Below are 21,119 nucleotides of genomic sequence, written 5' to 3'. Positions count from 1 at the left end.
ACAAAGCAGGATAGATGACCTACCTCACTTTGATGCTAATGTACATTGATGTCGTCCTTTATTCTTTCACTTCCAAGATCAATCTCCTTGTTTCCATTATGGATGAATACCTGCAAGGAAAATCACGTGGAGACAACAAACACATACATAGAAAAATTCATTCCAATATAAACCATGTAATATATCAAGGAATATTACACTAAATGAGCAATCATTCACACATTTATGGAAATAAAACACATAATGTATTATTAATAGATGGTAAAGGGAGCATTATAACCACTTAAGCCTTAATGTTGGAAGCCTCCTTTAGGTGAGTTTCCAAGTCCTAGACTTAACCTTCAAGCACTCCTTTCTCCTTAGAAAAATGGGCAACATTTGGCCATAGTTCAGCACTATGAAGCAAACCAAGAAATAGCCAACTAGTTATGGATAGTAGGGATCCCATTTATAGGGAAGGAGAGGGAGTTAAGGATCCATAAAAGGAGGGAGAGGTTTAACATCTTAAGGGAAAGATACATGAAAGTAGGATCAAGGACCAAGAATGGGATATCTCATTCTAATCCTTATTCAGCTATAACCAACTCATCGTTCTCAAGACTTATAGTAAGAGAAGCTTCTCCTCGACTTTAGGAAAAGCTACTTGAAGAGGTTAAGCACGAGTTTTCCTAATAAATCCGTGCTGGAAATGCTAGGACAATATAGTGCAACAAGGTACAAACACGGGTCACTAGTGCTGAAAAAATCGTTTATCCTGAAAATAAGGTTTTTTGACAAGTTTCTTCAGAATTATTTCAAGGCAAGTTTTCTTATTTTTTTTAGGGATGATTTTTAACATGTTTCATGGTGAATACACTGACAAATTTCGTCATTTTGAAACTTCAAGATATGATATTGGGAGCGTGACAAAATATTGTATAACATATGCCCCCTAAAGCATGAAGGTGGAATGGGAAGTGATGGTTGAAATTCTTTACAAGTCAAGGCAAGGACCCGGAGAAACACCATCAAGTGACCTGCAATTCAAACATGATACAATATATTTGACATGTTTTATGCAAGTATGCCTAATAATACATCTTTGAGTAGGCATATAGTAATACATGACTCCACAACATGGACGTAGCCATATAAATAGAAAGGATCATGTGTATGGATCCACGACATGGATGCAGCAATCCGAATAGAAAGGATCATCTGTATGGATCCACGTAATGGACGTAGCCATATGAATAGAAGGGATCATGTGTAAAATCATGAATGTCTAATAACTCCATGAAGCCTAGATTTATCAAACAAAAACTAGGGTCTTCATCTGTATCTCGATCCAACCAAAGTACAAATCCCACCCTGTAAATAGATGCATTGGAGTCGAACATGGTAGAAACCACCTAATTACTAGTCAGTGATGTGAACTGTTAATAGGCATGAGAGAAACCACCAATAATGATGATGGTTATCAAGGTACAACAACACAATCTACGAGTGTGAATAATGAAGCTGAAGTAAAACACTCGCAGAATCATTTGATCAAAGGCCAATGATGTGAACCTATCATCGAATCCGAAGAGCCTACCATTGAGGCATGAAAGCTCTGAGGTATTGAAAGGGAGTTTCTAGATCATCTTCCTAGATAATGAGTTGGATTCTACAGTAAGTGATCCATTGAAGGAGGGCCATAATGTTTCCCACGTCATCAACATGAAACATAGGATTTTTTAGAGTTGGCAAGAGTGATTTGGGATTGTTGCAGAAAAGTCAAATAGGGTATAAGTGGTTTGAATTGAATATGGGACTTCTCTTGAACATATTAGCAACAAGACTCCGAAATTTGGCAGCATTTGACTCAAAATATGATCATAGGTCATGGTGACAATAGGATGTAATCAGATGAGAGACAAATGGATTCTGAAAACCCAGTGAGAAAAGTGACGAAGTGAGGATGACCCAAACCCGACACGAGATATAGATAAGTGTCGTGTTCAACAGCGACATACTGACTTTCATACAAAATATAAAATATATATCTCTTTCCATTTCCCCCCACTATTTCTAACGAGTACCTCTTTATTTTTAATCTCAAGCTTGAAGAGGATACCATATGCTTGTCGTATAAGTTCATCCTTTGGATGAATCCATCCTAGTATTTTTAACAATCCCTAGGAAGGAGTATCTCAGTCTCATCATGGTGAAAAGCCCTTTGTTGTTTTAGTTTTACGAGTCCGATGGAGGGGTAACTTGACATATTTTTCATGTTTAGAGATTTTGGAAAAGAGGCGAAAAGAAAACTCCAGATGTCCCTTTTTGTAGATAGTCCCTCGAATCCGAAAAGGTAGAAAACAATATCCAAGAGAACCACTTAGCCATGTTTGATTAAGGTATTCCTTTTCTATAACTAGTCTATCTCAGCCTGTAAAAGGGTTAAACTTATACTGAGTAGACGTCTTTTCATTTAATTTAAAGAATTCAAAAAGACAAGTTCTCGACAATATTTTCATATTTTTGGAGTCTGGAAAGAGCTAAAAGAGGACTCCACCTGGAGGAAGGAGTGGTATAAAAAGATAGCAATTGGTTCTGGTTATGATGGAACTTCTTAAAACATGTAAAGTTCAAGAGGCTACCTAATAAGACCACTCATCACAAATGTTTCCCAGGCAAGGGTAAAAAAACCAAGTGATAGCATATGATTGGCCAAAGAGATGGCGACGATGGAATGAAAAAAAGAAGGCTCAAAACAGGTTGATAAAAATGGAAATCACGAGAGGTAAAGTGAGAATAGTTTCATTTTTACACAAGCTTGAAACATGGTAAAAACTTTGCTTGGATTTGGTTTCATTTTTACACAAGCTTGAAACATCGTAAAAAGCTATGCTTAGATTTGGTTTCATTTTTACACAAACTTGAAATAAATAAAAATCATGCTTGAGATAAATTTGCATGCCCCCAAGCTTCATTTTATTCACCTAAGTAAACTATTGGTTACTAACATATGGATGGAATGAAGGTTCATTTACGAGATCATGTGAAATGCTCGACTGGGAATTTACGAGATCTAATCAAAGACTCAAATTAGAAGGGGATTTGTTTCATTTTTTAACAAGCTTGACACATGAAAAGAACCATGCTCATGACACCTTGTTTCATTTTTTATTGAGCTTGACAAAAGTAAAGGAACTCTGCTTTGGGAACCTTAATTCATTTTTTAAGGAGATTAACATAAGAAAATGAAATGTGCTCCAGGAACCTTGATACATGATCCATAAGAGGCCATTTCTTCTAATATGTTCTCATCAAATGGGAGAACAACACTATGGAAGGGATCCATATCAAGGGATCTAATGGAAAGATCAAGCTCCAATTCCCCCAGTACATGATGCACTATATCACTGACTAAATCATCAGTAGACATGGGCATGGAACAAGTTTCCACATAATTAACCAGTTGCGGGGGTGATACCACTTGCATACAAGGACCATTTAGTGAAGATGGCTGATTAGGAGTCAAATTAGGACCAATGAACGAAAGTTGATTAATAGCCACGAATTTTCCTTCATGTGGGAAACATATCACACGAAAGAGAGAAGAGATAAGAGCTCCCATGACATAAACATAATCACGGCCAAGGAGTAAATTAAAATCCAAAGGGCCTTGGACAACCATCACATTGATATAGACGATTTTTTCTTCCAAAGTAATAGTAAACTTAGGAAGGATCCCTAACAGTTGATTGGTTCCTCTGTTAAAAGCCAACAAATTATGGGTAACAGGTACAAGTTGCGGAGAACCTAAAGCTTGCCAAGTAGTTGAGGACAAAATACTAACAGATGTGCCTTCATCTATGATTGTGCCAGGTATGGGTACATTATAATATTTTGATCTGAAAGGGCACGTAAGAAGGAAGAAAATATCCTGCCAGTCAACTCCAATCAAAGGAAGTGACCATACTACTTGGAGGGGGTGCCATGGGAATGGGAGAACTGCCCCCTTATGTTATGGGAATGAGAGGATCGCCCCCTTGTATCGTGGGAATGGGAAGATTTCCCCCCAATTCATTGGAATCTAAAGAAACAAGGTGAACCTGAGCTATATGAATTTCACTCTCTACAGGACAGGTATGATCAACTAAAGGTGGAATTGAGTCAACCATTTTCTCAACCAATGGTTGGTCAGGAATGGGCTCATGGGATTCACATTCAGAGAGAGTGGCATTGACTAGAGATGAATTATTATCAACTACTTGGTGAACTAATGGAGGATGAGGGCAAATCTTTCGATAACCATTCGAAAGACGAGGCTGAGAAGTTGTAAGATTGTCCAACACTTTTTAGGCTTCATCCATATAAGGAAAAATGTGAATAGGATAATTCCCTTCACATAACAGACAAGGAAATTTGACTTTACCCTTTTTCACATGGACGTGGTTATCACTAGTTGAGGGTGTGTCACTAGCATGGTCTCCAGAGGCTGATGTGAGCCTGTAGACCACACTTCTAATACATTGGGAATACCAAGACAATATCTAAGAAGGCTTGTTTTTCCCCATTCTTAGTTTTCTTCTTCTTAATCTTCCTTTACTTCTTCCTCTTATCCACCTGGTTACTAGTTTACAGGCTTTCACCAAATGAAGAGGAAGAAGAGGAAGAAGACTAAACAAGTGAAGAAGGAGAAGAGTCAACTTTAGGATCAACTGGAGGTTGATATTGTTCAGGTGGAGGAGAAGCAGTTTGGACATTCGGAACCATAGGGGTCAAAAACAACCAAACTGGAAAACCAATGGTAAATCCGGGAAGGGACAACATTGCCATATAAGGAGCACCAACATTTCCAAAAGAACGAAAAGGACCAAGATTCCCGTCAGAGGGGTTTCCTTGATTGGTCACCTCAAAAACTATTTCCATTAGTCTCAACCTAATATCTACTAAGAAGTATTTCCATAAGAAAGGATGTTGTTTCGTGGTCAATTAATTTTAGAACTTAACAAAAAATAGATCAAAAAAGGGTAACTAGGCATAAAGGTTTACTGAGCAACCGTGAACTGCAATATACATCTTGGCGAACCAAGTACTTAATGTACGACAACCAATCTCCTTGAATGTTGTGTTTGGTGTATCACGATATACAAGGCAGAAGACTTGATTACCTATGGATGGATAGAAACCTATTGGGGATTCCCAAAATATACACGACAGTACATGGGAGTGTAGTCTGGAGTAGTGTTTTATAATGCATAACCGTTTGATGAGAGCATTCCCATATACTTATGATGCATGGAGCACCTCCAATAAACCAGAAAGTACTCGAGAATGGTCCTATACACTTCTGTACGTGGAAGGGGATATCACCCCGGGATGCAACACTGGAAAACAATGACAACTCCTACGTTTAACGACATCGGAACACATATCTAGCCTAGACCTCTAAATGTTTGTGTTAATGTTACAAATGCTCCTTAGGTTAATTGAGATGAATTTTATGTTGACCTTGAATTATGTTTCAGTTTTAAGGCTCAAAAGTCAATGTCACCTGAACACACCTACGATGCAACTAATATGAAAAAATTATTCTTTTCATTTCAGTGAAAGCTATCTAGTGTAGAAAGAAGTGCAAAAATTGATACGACAACCAAGTATGCAACAAATAATGCTTCCTAACTAGATATTTCACTTTCACTATTCCAATGCACCTGCCAAAAGTAAAATGAATTTCAATTCACTAAAATGCACCTACATGCAATTTTTCACTTTTTCTTTTCAATGAGTGAGAATGCACTTACAAATTTCAACTCTAAGAAATGTGATCTATGCTCAATGATAATCCCAAAATGACTTTTCAAAGTAATGTAAACTAATGCAATTTCGAAAAGTACACTTTGAGATGAAAGCTAAGCAAATGAAAATGCCATTTCTTTTATAGTTTTCAAAATAACTAATAATTCTTGACCCAAAGAACTAAAGACCAGACCAAAATTCACTTTCACTACTTCAAACAATGGGATGGAATTTTGCAAACCAATAATAAATCAACAAAAATAATGGAAAGTTCTATGCACACAGAGCAGGAGGACACTTCAGAGATCAAGACACACTAGACCTTTCTAGTAGAAACCTTCAAAGTTCTCTTTTTTTGGACTAGCGCCACTTCAATGGTCAAAGTTTGTGCTGACAGGAGTTTTCAACACTACTTTAATGGTAAAAACATATGCTGACAGGATGACAAAGTTTTCAGCGCAATTGTAATGGTTAAAACCAGCGATGGCAGTGCGACTGTTTTTGGAGAAAAAGTGTTGGGTGAGAAAGACTTAGGAAAATGAAAAGAAACTCAAAGAGAGATCCAAACTTGACACTCTAAAGAACATACTACTCAGAATGCAGACCCATAATGAACCTAAATTACAGATCACTAGGAGGTTGGACAAACTAATAAAAAATAACAAAATAAAAAGGAGGTTTGAAGGGTTATAAGTTCCACAGTGGAGTCATCATTTTTTTATGCAGACAATTTTTTCTATGGACAGAAATGATCCCTCTAGTCCTATGGGAGGATCTAGCAATAAACAAAGACAAATATGTGCAAAATTTCCTAGTTTATACCAGAAAACACAAATGAGGATAGATGACCTACCTCACTCTGATGCTAACGTTCATTGATGTCGTCCTTGATTCTTCCACTTCCAAGCTCAATCTCCTCTTCGTCATTATGGATGAATACATGCAAGGGAAATCATGTGGAGACATTAAATGCATACATAGAAAAATTCATTCCAATATAAACCATGTAATAGATCAAGGAATATTACACTAAATGAGCAATCATTGACACATTTATGGAAATAAAACACATAATATATTATTAATAGATGGTAAAGGGAGCATTATAACCACTTAAGCCTTGATGTTGGAAGCCTCCTTGAGGTGATTTTCCAAGTCATGGCCTTAACCTTCAAGCACTCCTTTATCCTCAGCAAAATGGGCAGAATTTGGGCATAATTCAGCAATAGGAAGGCAACCAAGCAATAGCCAACCTGTTGTGGATAGTAGGGATCTCATTTATAGGGAAGGAGAGGGAGTTAAGGATCCATAAAAGGAGGCAGAGGTTCCACATCTTAAGGGAAATATACATGAAATTAGGATCAAGGACCAATAATGGGAGATCTCATTCCAATCCATATTCACCTATAACGAGCTCATCGTTCTCGAGACTTCTAGTAAGAGAAGATTCTCCTCCACTTTAGGAAAAATTGCCTGAAGAGGTTCAATGCGGGTTTTCCTGATAAAATCTGCACTGGAAGCGCTAGGACAGTATAGTCAACAAGGTACCAACATGGGTCACTAGTGTTGCAAAAAGCATTGATCCTAAAAACAAGGTTTTTTGACAAGTTTCTTCAGAACCCTTTCAAGGCAAGTTTTCTTCTTTTTTTAAAGGATGTTTCTGAACATGTTTCATGGTGAATACACTGATATATTTCATCATTTTGACACTTCATGATATGATATGGGGAGTGTGACAAAATACTGTATAACTTTGACTCAAAGGCCAAGTGATATGAGAGAATCCCAACACGAACCTGTGATAGAAATCGGAAAGATCTAGAAAGTTGCGGAGCTCTGTTAGAGTGGTTGGGGCTGGACAATCCAAAATAACTTGTATCTTGGCAGGGTCCACATGCACACCCTTCTCATCAATAATGTACCCTATATATTGAACCTGGGTCATTCCAAAAGTTCATTTTTCCAAATTGGAACAAATTTTTTGTTGTTGCAGGGTTTGGAGGAATTGTCAGATGTGGTGTAGTTTCTGAGTCCCAACTCTGGATGGAGATCAATATGTAGTCCAAATACACTACCAAGGACAAGTTGGTGAAGGGTCACAAGATGTCATGCATCTGCCTTATGAAGGTTGTGGGGGAATTCATCAACCCGGAATGCATGACCAACCATTCAAAAAGGCCCTCCTTGGATTTGAAGGCAGTCTTCCACACATCAAAGGGTTTGATTGGTACCTCGTCATAATTAGAATTCAAGTCAATCTTACTAAAATATTTGGCCCCTTGAGCTATTCCAAAAGGTCATCAATCTATGGGATTGGATACCTATTCTGGACAGTGATCTTATTCAGTGCCCGATAGTCGATACAAAGCCTCCAGGTTCTGTCCTTCTTCTATAACAACACGATCGGGCTCCCATAGGGTGATGAACTTGGCCTGATGTGCCCTTTCTGCAAAAACTCTTGAATCTACCTCTTGATTTAATTGTTATACAAAACAAAGTGTTGGTAGATTGGTCCTTTAGGTAGTGGTGTGCATGGGGTCAGATCGATGGAGTGCTTGCCCTGACAGTATAAGGGTACACCTGTGGGTGAGGTGAAGATGTCCCTGTACTCCTCCATGACATTGTCCATCTGTTGTTGCCATGTGGAGGAGCCTTGTTAGGAATTTTTGGACGTGGCCACAATATTCCTCTTGATCTGAGGGTGAATCATAAGGTAGGAAATTTCCCGGTTTGGGAAATTATCTTACTGCATTGTTTAGCAAAGGTCAAAGAAAAGGTGGTATGCAGTGCTACCTTAGGTATCCTATACAATTTCTAACCCAAAGTAATAATAACAGAACAAGGTCTGGATTCATATACAACATGATGCTTCGATAGATATGACTGACCTAATAAAACATCATAGACTTACAGAGGGGCAACATTATGCAATACCTCATCTGCAAAGGTCTTGATGCTATAAGGAAGGCACCATTGTTGGCTGACACAGAGATCTATCCCTTGGTGGAGCCACCTGATGGTGTAGGGTTGTGGGTGTGGAATTGTTGGAAGCTTTAATTTCTTAATGACATTAACTAAGATCAGGTTCTTTTGGCTCCCATTGTTAATAATGAACTACCCTAGTGAGCCCTTTACCCACATATGTGAGTGGAAGAGGCACTCCCCCTCCTCTGGATCCTTATTTTCCGCCTTTGGAAGCTTTAGTGGTGGCTACCATCGCAGTGGGTTCTAAATCAATGATCTACTTTCCCTTGTTGAGTTCTATCTTAGAATCAACACATGCATCTATCTATGAGTATTTTAGCTCAACCACCAGCACCTGCTTTGTGCTACATTCATTTGTGACGTGAGTGGGAGTTTTATGAAATTCACGCCACTTTCCGGTGTCCTTCTTTACCTTCTTGTTATTCTTGGCTTTCATCTTTGAGGATTTGTCTTGGGGGGTCATGCCCTATCTTTTCCCTTTTCTTTGTGGCTTGGGGGCACCTTTTCTCTGCTTTAGGTTCACAGATCTAAAGTCTCGCTTCTTCTACTTGAATTTCTGCTCAATCTTGGCAGCATATCAGTATGTTGCACCAAGAAAGGAAATGTCTAGGAACTCCATTTCCTCCTTAATGTATTTGTGCAAACAACCACGATACTTGAGAACCATATGCTTCTCAAAATCTTTGATGCCCAACTTTGTGTGTAGGGTATGGAAAATATTTGCCAATTCATGCACATCTTGATCCCTTTACTACTGCAACATAGTCCATTGTATCTACTTGTCTTCATATCTCCCAACAGGGTAATATTGTACCTTGATGGCATCTTAGAAATAATTCCAAGTGGGTATGGCTGAAAACAATGAGGATTCTCTTTTTTCCCTCTTCTCACGGTAGGTTTCCCGCTATTCCTTGACGTGGGGGGCAACTTTGAGGAGTGTAAAAGTAATATTTTCCCTATTTGGAAAAATCAAGAACTGAAAATTCCTTCCAATAGATTTAACCGCTTATCTATGGCATCTACATCTATCTGCCTTCAAATATGAGAATGTCAAAATTGACTTGTACCTTAAAATGAGTGGCACCTCCAGAGTGGTTGCCAGATGAAGATGTGTCTCCTATGGGCATTCACTGAAGGATCTAGGCAAAGTTTTCCATCATCGAGTTCCTTTGCCACTCCAGGGCTTCTTTGAGAAATATTTTTCAAGGATCTCCTACACCCTTGTCTTTATTTTCTTTTTCCATGGGAGGTCATCAAGGTTGGTGAGGCCGGTCTTGCAAAGGTTCAACTAGTTCGATCCCTAAAGCCTTATACCCGAATCTCGTTGGGGACATGCACAAAAAGATAGAGAAAGAGAAGACCACTCTAAAACCATTGATTCAGACTTATGCATGAATGAAACATAAGATAGATATAAACATCAACACAGAGATACATCAGAAATAAATCTTCATTTCATTAACATCAAAGCACTGAAAGATGCTTACAAACATAATGGAAATAAACTAGCTCGGGTGATGGTAGCTTATCTCTGAGAAGATATGTGGAAGATACATGCCTCTAAACTGTGTTACAATGAGACTCCAAGGCTTATTTATTATTGAGAAACAATGGAAAACCCTAAACATCCAAAAAACTAAACCTAGGAGATGAAATGCCAAAAATCTGTGTGCCCCATTGGGTAAATTGTTACATCAACTTCCTGGGGTAGTAACTTTGGCATATGATCTATGTTTGATGTGTATCATACATATTTAGAAAGATCTATCTGAGGACTACAAATATCTACTACAAACGTTAATCAAAGGCTTATGTTTTCTTGTTTTCCAAAAAAAACATCATTTAGGGACTCAAAGCAGCTCCGGAAGTTCAAGACCTGAAAAACTACAGAAAATAGTAAATTGTGATACTATTAAGGAAACTGAAAGAAACAATGGTGGGGGTCTAAGTGGAATAGGTGGGTGGCCACCAATATCCACCTAGATCATTCCTCCCCCTTAGGAAGCAATGGTCCCCATTGCATTGATTGCCTCCATGAGATGGGTAAACTTCTATTGAAATTGGTCCCTGGTGAGCCACTTGCCTTGGTATAGGAGTTGGATAGATTTGATAACCTGATATAGTTAGATATTTTAATGGTGAGTGGTCTTGATCTGCATGTCCATGATATTATCAGTTGTGGCTTGGTCCATGTAGTCTAGGTTTAGTTCTAGTTTGTGTGGGCTATTTTGCAATGTCTAATGTTTCTAGTAATGGTGGAAAGTATGGTCGAAGGTAGTCCACATTGAAAACTGGGTGCATGCCAAGGAATGGGGGAATGTTGAGCTCAAAATCATTATCTCCCACAACCTTATTGATGGGGTAAGGTCCATATCATAGCCGACGAAGCTTGTAGTGGGCCCTAGCGAGGCACTCATGCAAATGTAACCAAACTTTGTCACCCACCTGGAACTTGTGTGGCACCCGATGCTAATCATGACGATGTTTGTACTTATAATTTTCTATGTCCAATATTCCATGGACTTGTTGGCGGATGTGTTGAATATGTTCAATGAAGTTGGTAGCTATATCAGCTTCAGACAGGACATGAGCTGAATCCGCCTAAGTAGTAGCAGGTAGTATGGAAACATCAATGAGACATAGTTTCTGGAATCCAAACCACTATTGAAAGGGGATGTGGCTAGTTGATCCATGGAGAGCTTTGTTGTAGATATGCTAGACGTTTGCCCGTTTTCCAAAAAAACGTCGTTTAGGGCCTCAAAACGGTTCTAAAAGTTCAGGATCCGAAAAAAAGTAAAAAATAGTAAATTGTGCTACAATTAAGGAAACTGAAAAAAGCAATGGTGGGAGTACAAGTGGAATAGGTGGGTTTCCACCAATATCCACTTGGATCAAATAGGGTACATAGGTTGTAAAGTATAATAATTTTCGTGAGGTGGTGGTGGGGTCGTCTAAAGTGACGGGCCATAAGGCATGCCCCTAGTCTGAGGAAGGCTACCAACAAACTGGTTTCCCCCAATAGGTGTAGACGATTGAGTTGGGAGGCCCCAAGGAGATGCAATGGGTCCAAAAAATAGAAAACCACTAGCCACATAAGATAGGTTAGCTACGAGACTACCACCAACGAGATAACCACTGACAAGAAAAGAATCAATCAAAGATGGACCCTGTTGTACCACATATTGCATGGGTGCAGGAATGCCCCCAACGGGTGGATAAGTACCGGGAAAATTTCTACCACTGTATAGTGGTTGGGAAGCTAATCCAAGCAATGGATTCCAACCAAACAGGTTGTTGAATATTGCGAACTAGAAACACCAGGAACCGACATGAAAGGAGTAGGGGTAGTGGAGGAAACATAATGTGGATCACCACCCCAAGTGGGTGTAGTTGAGGTTCTTGAATGAACTATAGGTTGTACAGTAGGATAACCCACAATAGGTGTGGAACTTGAGATATGAGGGCTGAATGACAGTGGAGAAAAGATGTCCATAAAAGACCATGACTCACCAACAATCATTAGGATGTTCAAAGGGGAAACTAATGAAGACACTGTAGGTAAGGGTGCTACCTAAATCAAGATAGGCCCAAGAGGGTTTGTAAGTGGAGGATTATAAGGAGGTATTATACCTTCAATAGAAGGTTCCTTAGGCATAATAGATTATAGGTCAGTATGGTATGATTCTGGGTTTGAAACTAGAGACTAACCCCCCTGAGTAGTGGGGGAATTAGATTCACCCTTATATTCCTCCACAATAAGCAGAGGAAGGGCTCACATATGTTGAGACTGATGACACGGTCCAATTACAACCACAGTGAATAATATATGTTTTACAAAATTTTAATAAGCGATGTATATATATAGTCTCAGTAACAAAATAATACACACCTAAAAAAGAAAAAAAACTATGAGATTAGCAAGTAGTCAATTTTTTTCCAATAGTCATAACTAGCTGGTGATGAAACCCAATATCAAAGGACAATAAGAAAAATCCATTTTGGAAACAGACAATTACGATTACTCATGAGCTTCACCTGAACCTCGATAAGAAGGGGCCAAGCCCTATTGTGAAGACGAGTACCCTCCCAAAAAACCAAAGATAGACATCAGAGAAATTTTGAGGTCTAAAATGGGCCTAAAAAAATGTACAACCAAAATCAGATTTATAAGAACTAATAGGATTCAAGATGATGATGTCAACCATGGGGGGTGATTCACCATTTTTGGTGTAAAAGAGTAAAAAGATTAAAGAAAAACTATTTTTTAATTTGTATTTTCAACTTACATCCCTACGATTTTACTCAAACTTTGGGCAGGAGCACTCCTTGGATGAAGAATTTAATTCCTCATCCAAGGAGTGCCCATGTTGCATACTTTTGATGGACTCTGCTACATGAAAAATGAGAAATACATGAAAAAATGTGATTGCAATCACAATTTTTCATGTATTTCTCATTTTTCATGTAGCAGGGTCCATCAAAAGTATGCAACATGGGTACTCCTTGGATTAAGAATTATATTACGCATCCAACAAGTGCTCCTACTCGAAATTTTAATAACACCATAGGGAGATCAGTTGAAAATATGAGTTGAAAAAGTAGCTTTTTTTCCTTTTTCCTTCTAAATTTTGATGATGTAATCTAATCTTATTTCATTATTTCCAGTATTATTTTATAATATTCCTTAGGACGGCCCTTTTAGACCTCAAAATTATTCTAATGGTAGGTTCGTCTATCTTAGGTACTAGGGAAACCCACCCCAGTCATCTTATGCATTTTTCCCTAGGATTATGACCATTACTCTTTACCTCAAATCACAAACACTGCTCAACAAGGTGGTTCACTATTGTGGGCAGGGTACCTGAGTCCCCAAATCAGATCCAAAATCCCCGATACAAAGAATACCCATCGAAATGTAATTGAAGGTGGGTTACCTTCTCTTACACTTTGATGTCGCCTCACTCTTAACTCCTGTGTTAGAGAAGCAGTCCTAATCGTTGTGAGTGTAGTAGGATTTTCACTCTTTAATGACACTAGTTTTGGTTTTGCAGCCTTGGAGAGTTGACTTAGATAGCCTAACCCAAGACCCTAACCTAAATGAAGATGTTTTTTTCTATGAAAAAAGTGTTTTTGATCAATTTTTACTATGCGGTTTCTTTTAAAGGTACTTTATTAATGTCTTCAGAAGGGTGTTGATGTATGAAGTTTTATGAGACTCTTGACTCAAACCATGCAGATCATGCTCAAATTTTCTTTCAATGAAGAGTAATTAAAAAAGGATAGAGTAGCATACATCATTTACCACAACAAACAAATAGAAAGAAAGTTCCAATACACCTAATAAATGCAAACAATAATACTCCAATTACATGCACACTAATGAACTGAACATCAAGCAAATTAAGCAAATAATGTTTTTTTCTTTTCTTTTTTTATTATTTTAGGATGCAAGTAGATGCAAGCTAAAATAAATTTCAAAAGAAACTATGAATGCAACAATAGTAATCATAATCCAAGACAACATAGACCTTGGGACAAAAACAAGCTAAAAAGCAGATAGTGGAAATCAAAATAAAAGCGACAAATCATAGATTTAAGCACTAACGTAGGTTATCAAGCCAACTCAATACATTATAGGTAGGGTTAATGCACTGTATATAAGTTCTAGACAATGTTATAATGTTGTGGTCTCCACTACAGACAAAATTACACAAGTTTAACTAAAAAAAAGGGTTTGGGTCAGAGAAAAGTGCTCAGATCAGTTGGACCACTATGCGTGAAAACAAATGAAAGGAATTCAAGCAAATGTAAGATCAAAGAGAGGGATTTTAGGAGAAGGAAGAAAATATTGGGAAGAAGAATTCTCCCTGGCAGAGTCACCAATTCTACTATAGGGATTTATGCTCGATTGGATAAATAAGAAACCCTCTCAGGTTTTCCTAGAAACCTAGGGTAGGTAGAGTAAGGGATGGACGGTTCTAAGGCTTGACTCTTTTAGTAATGCATGAATTATGATGCAATTGATAAGACATGAGGAAGGTAAGCATGTGATTCCTCACATTCATATCCATTGGAGTGGTCAGTGTAGATGGGAAGCGCTCCTAGCTAGCTACAAAGCTTGGTTCTGCACATAAAGACAAATAAATACAACCTTCACAACATAATATTATTGTCAATAAAAAAGCCAATAAATTACTAATTGTGTATCACTGAATATATCATCAAAATACTAACTTCCACATCATCATTCATCAAACATAAAAGTTATGAACATTAAATAATGATATGGAAGAACAAACAGTAGATCTATATATTGATAAGTAGGAAGAAGATTACAACAATTAGCAGTTGTAGCATGACCTCCTCCAGCTCCTAGCTCCAAACTCTCTCTCTCTCAAGAAATGTTTTAACAAAATAAAAATACAATGAACTATAATCCCTTTCTCAATGGCCAAGCCTCCAATATATAGGCAAGGGGAGGATATGAAGATTGCTAACTTCTTCCTTAGTTCAATTTGGGAAAAATCTTTGGGGTAGATGATGTTTCCTCATATAAAAATGCTTGTATCTTCTTTTTATATGCTTTAATGCTTACAAAAAATATTCCTCCTACTTTATGGATCCTTCCCGCTTTTATATGCTTTGTTTTTTTAGGAAAAAATTGTAGATGAGGATAAAGTGATCACATTCTTCCATATGAGTTTCCTTAAGTGAACAAGAGTGTCAAAGTGAGTTAACTAGGGATTTTTTCCTTGTGACTGAGTGAGAATTTGGTAGCACAAGTTATTTGAAGGGACAAAGTGTTATAGACTAGGATAAGATTGTCCTCATAGTACATAACTTGCGTTATAGTCTAAAATAGGCCAGAAAAAAGGGGTGTAAAGGGGTGAATTTCAACCAAAAGCATATTATTATCCTTTGAGATGATGAGGAGGTATTTTCAGGTATAGCAATAAGAATATTGTATTTCCCATTGAGTTTTAAATAAATATACTCGGAATTACTATGGAGGTGAATTTGGATTTAACTGCAACTCAAAAACATTGTCTAGATCATTTAAATGAATTGGTGAAGATACACTTAGTTGATGTGAAACGTATAGATATTATCCAAAAATGACATTACAAGTGGCATGAAGGGTTCATAAAAAGAAAGTTCTTTAGAAATGTGATTGGGTTATGTTATATGATTCTAGATTTAAGTATTTTAAGGGAAAGCTCTATACCAAGTGGCTAGGTCCTTACAAAGTGGATGCAATATTTGACAATAGGCTCATAAAGCTAACGACCATTGATGGGTCAAATACATATTTCCTTTCTAATCGACATCATATTCATTTGTATCACAAGTCAAATTCTAAGGATAAATTTGTTAACATTGTCTCATATTCAGATCTCAAATTTATTGGGGAAAAGGAAAATTTTCCTACACTGCTAGCCATTTAATTTATTTCTTTTATTTTTTAAATAAATAAATAACAAAATATCTAATGTTAAAAACCTATTTAGGGGCGTGATTAAACAATGTAGTGGTTTAAAACCAACTTGTTGGTGTGGTCAACTCATTCTTTTTTGCAGTAACAGTCTTATGATTTTTTTGTCATTCCATCTATCACTAGTTTTCTGATACTGAAGGTTCAACATTGTTGCTAACATTAAAACCCAGTTACCTATTACTGCTGGAAACCAAATAATGGAGGCTTAAGTCCCACCGTTAATACACAACCAAATGTACTTGTTGACCAACAAATTTTGTTGTGGATAAAGATCATATGTACTTATCGACCATCATATGTTGTTACTATATAACCAGATGTACTTGCTAAGCATCAAATTTTATCGTTAGTGAAGCCTTGTTTGTTATCAATGATCGCTTTCTATTATAAAAAAATTAATTGATGACTACACTACCTCTGTTTTTGTTGTAACCACATGGAAGGGACCCACCAAGGAAAATTGCCACAAATTTTCCATCAAAGCACTTCTAGTTGAGTTAACATTATCCTGTCAACCACTTCATTAGCATGATTGGTAAGATCATGCAGGTAAAATTCTATCATTTACTCACATTACTATAAATTATGTGTGAAAATGACCATATGTTATAGTGGTTGAGGACAGACTTCATTTCAAAGTTGGGGGTGATGGATACATATCATACTTTTGTATGATACACCATCAACACTATGATTTGGAACAATGGTTTATCAAACTTTGCATGCACAACTTCATTTCCAATTATACCACCTTGTCATCATTACTCCAACATGAACACTTCCAATCTATTTTTATTATCCGTACCACCTTAAAATTATGGCATGAAAACAAACTAATTGATGCCCCATTGTAACTAAAGCTTTCCAATTTATGTGAACTCGTTGTCCTCCTTCCAACCAACTATTGCATGCATGATTGTTGCACCTGTAACAATGTCTGTGCATTAGATTTCAGAGGCATGGGAGGAGAATATGTGCATCATGAACCAAATTCTATCGAAGCATTGTGGGATTATCCAAGAGCTTATAATATATTTGAGACTGCAGGTTGGCTGGTGTACTTTAACAAGCTACAAGCATTTAATGAAAATATTGCCATAGAATTCATACAAAATTTGAATGAACAAGGTTTAGTGGTAAAAGGAGTAAAAATATATATTACAGAGAATTCATCACTAGGGTGATGAATTTATCTCAAATAGGGATGTGATGGTTTAGCTGAAAGACCGTAGTTCCAAAATCCATTTCCACATTTTTATGAGAAGGTGAGAAAATAAGTAATAAGGGAAGAGATATAGAAAAAAATTCACTTCCACACCCTTGGGAGGATGTAGTTTATTTATTCAGAAGTTCATCACATGTGGATGATGATTTGGGATATTTTTTAATTATCACTTCCAGTTGTTGGCACACCTGTTGTAGTGGGCAATGTTGAAAATGCAACAAGAAAAATCTTGATTTAATTTTCCCTTGAATTAAATTAGGAATAAAATTTTAATTCCACATCGCAAGACAACTTGTATGAGTTAACTAAGTTAATTTTACTTAGTTGGCTCAGTTAATTCGAGTTTAGGGTCTAACTAGATTCATGTAGAGTGTCTCATACTTTATAGGAGCCCTGGTTGAGTTTATTTTGAGCTGCAATTAATTAATTCAATTTAACTAAGTTAAAGTTAGTTAAACTAGTTCCAACTGATGGATGAACTACTAGGACTTCAAACAGTGGGGTGATGCTTCATGTGTTCAACCATTTAACTGATAATTCACTCATAAATAACTCATTCATGTCATATGTGAGAGTTACCCACTTGAGATTGGATTTCAAGGGCAGTGTACTATCAGTTGTATAATCATCCAAATTGTACAGGTGGTGCATGTAACCAGAGGAAGGCCTATGAGGATTGAACAATTCCAATTTAGGAATTTCCCTAATTAATAGGGGCTAATTCTTGAGGAAATAGTGCAAGGAAATAGGTACTTGTGAAAGAAAAAAATTGGTTAGCTATTGCCTTAGGCTTGTCTAGGAAGTTGTGTGGCAGATACAGATAGTGCAGAGGTTACTTGGGCTTGAGAAAAGCATTGTAATATTCTCATATTTTATGACTAATCAATATACAGATAGTAGGGGCTTTTAGTTGTGGCTTTCCCTAGGAAATCATTATGTAATACATTGATTGAATTATGTCTCTTGTATGCTTCATGATTTCTCGATCGATTAATTATTTCCACTGATGAGTAGAGTAGATTCAAGTCTTTTGTTTTAGAAAATCACATAAGAAGTTTGAATCTACAGGGAATTTCTATATGGTATCAGAGCATAAATCACACTAGAAGAGGAGAATATTAGTTTGTCTTTGTAGATGAAATCCAATTTGCAAGATCATTCTTCATAGCCAGCAAGGTGTCGGTCTATGGATTGAAACATGAATATGCCCTTGGGGGTAGTTTGAATTATATTGCTTGGAATGACAGGATGGAGGAAGTGTTGGGAGACAATGGGATGAAGGAATTCATAGAAAAAAATATTCATAAGCCTCCAACAACAGATGCTCAAGATCTCGCAGAGTGGAAGAAATGTGTTGCAAAGGCGAGAAGGATCATACTATAAGGAGTTTGAGATCATATTGTCTCAAACCTTCATGTAAAGGATACACCATATGCAATGTGGAAAGCCTTGATCAACTTGTTTTAGAAAAATAGTGACCACAAGAAGCTTGCACTGAACGAAAAGCTTTGGAAGATCAAGATGGAGAAGGGAAACACAATACCACAATACTTGAGTAGGTTCATCCAACGTCGGGATGAGATTGGGTGTGTTGGTATTACAATTTTTGAATATGATCTGGTTAGCCTAGCACTTCTAGTTCTTCCCAAGAGTTGGCATAACTACCAGGATTTGGTAAATGGGAGGGAGAATCTACCAAAGTGGGAGCGTTTGTGGTCCGACTTGATGCAAGAAGAGATCAAGCGGAGCACCAGAGATGGAACATCATCCAAGCATGATGATAATGAGAATTGTGCCTTATCTAGAAAGGCGAAGAAAGGGAAAGGAAATAAATTCCAATCCAAAGGAGATTTTAGTCATGGTGGCAAGAAGAAGGACTTGTCGAAGATTAATTTTTTTCATTGTCATGAGCTAGGACACTATGCCACGAAGTGTCCACACAAGAAGGCCGACAAGAAGCCCTCGGGAGGAATGGTGGGTGAAGCACTTTCTTCACAATTCGATTTGGATTTCACCCTCATTGCATGCATGGTGACATTGTTGATGGGTAGTTTGTGGTATCTGGATAGAGGAGCCTCATTCCATATGACCGCAAACAAATAATTTTTCAGTGGCTTGGAAGAGAAGGACCTCTAGATTCACATTGAAATGGGAGATGATGGAAGGTATAGCGTGACCTGTTGTATATTTGTAGACAGTTCTAGGTTGGGGAACTATGCCAAAGCATATAAAGTAAAGCTTTGATTTAAATGGATGACTAGTGCATTAAAAATTTAAACATATGTAATTTCTAACTATTTTTGAGAAATTGAAGGGTTGATTTTCATTCCTAACATAATTAATATTTGAATTGACTTGAAAAGAATAGATAAAGAAAGTATATAAATTCTTAAACATATATATTGAATATCTGATTTATCACATACAATAGATGCGTGTAGAAGTTTTCTACATCCAAACAAAACAAATTCAACAGATGACATAAGGAAACAATTAAAAGATTTAGAGGAATTAACTAAGACAAATTGTTTGGTTAATTAATCTCTTTTAATAATTATAACTTTGCAAGGGCTTTTAGGGAGATTGATATTCAATCTATCCTTGCCCAAAATTTTATGTTACGTTGAACATGTGTAGAAATAAATAGGAAAAACATAATTGATACAAGACAAACTTACATAGATACACAACCTATTCAGAATGAATCCAAAATCCTTCAATTATCTTCAGAAATAGCTTTTAACATTAGAGGCATGTCACTGGTTCATTACAAGGGTTCAACCCCGACTTCTTCGAACTAACAAATACTTATAGAATCTAATTCCAAAAATATCTTAGATCTAAGCCAAAATTTATTACAAAATGAGATAATATCTTAAATTGTTTTTGATTTACAAAAATAGAACTGGAAAATAGCTATTCTAAACTGATTCGAATAATCATCACACAATTTAAGAGTGTTGTTTGATAAATGTTGCCTTTAACTGAATTTTTCTGATTTATGCTCCCGTTTCTCAGCTCACTGTTCCTCCATTTCGTGTGACTAGTCACTCAATTCCTTGCATTCTGTTTACTCGATGAGTTCAAGTAACTTATCCCATCTCTTTTCATATGGGATAGAAAATTTTGTTAATTTCGTGTATGCCTCATCGAATTTTGTGTATTTTTCAAAAGTTTGCCTTGTGATGAACAAATGGCTAACTTCATGATGAATGAAAAGATCATACTCTAGGCCTTATAGGAATGCTTTCTGACTGATTGTCCCTTTAACTTTGGAAAATTTGGTTTTGTCTATTGCTATCTGGTGCAATTTGTACTGATAGTAATTTAGTGGAATCAATTGGCCAGTAGAATGTCGTAGAGTTGGATGTCCCTTTTGCTACAGAGTCTTAAATTTTCTATGAAACTTTCTAGTCTGGGCTTCAAAGATTTGTCACTTTTTCTCTAACTATAACATCAAATTTTTATTTTTCAAAACTCTCCTTACATCTAGGATAGTATCATTTTTGTCCTCAATTCCAAATTCTTCTAATTCTTCTTTAGTTTTATAATTGAGTACTTTAATTATTTTATTTGCTTCTTCAGGCATATGCTCTAAATCTACTTTGATTCCTGTAATGACTGCCTTTGATATTTCCATTAACT

This window comes from Pinus tabuliformis, chromosome 5_1 (assembly GCF_031772625.1).
Source record: "Pinus tabuliformis cultivar Carrire ecotype Pingquan chromosome 5_1, CPIR1, whole genome shotgun sequence".
Lineage (NCBI taxonomy): Eukaryota > Viridiplantae > Streptophyta > Pinopsida > Pinales > Pinaceae > Pinus > Pinus tabuliformis.
This window is presented reverse-complemented; position numbering follows the sequence as displayed.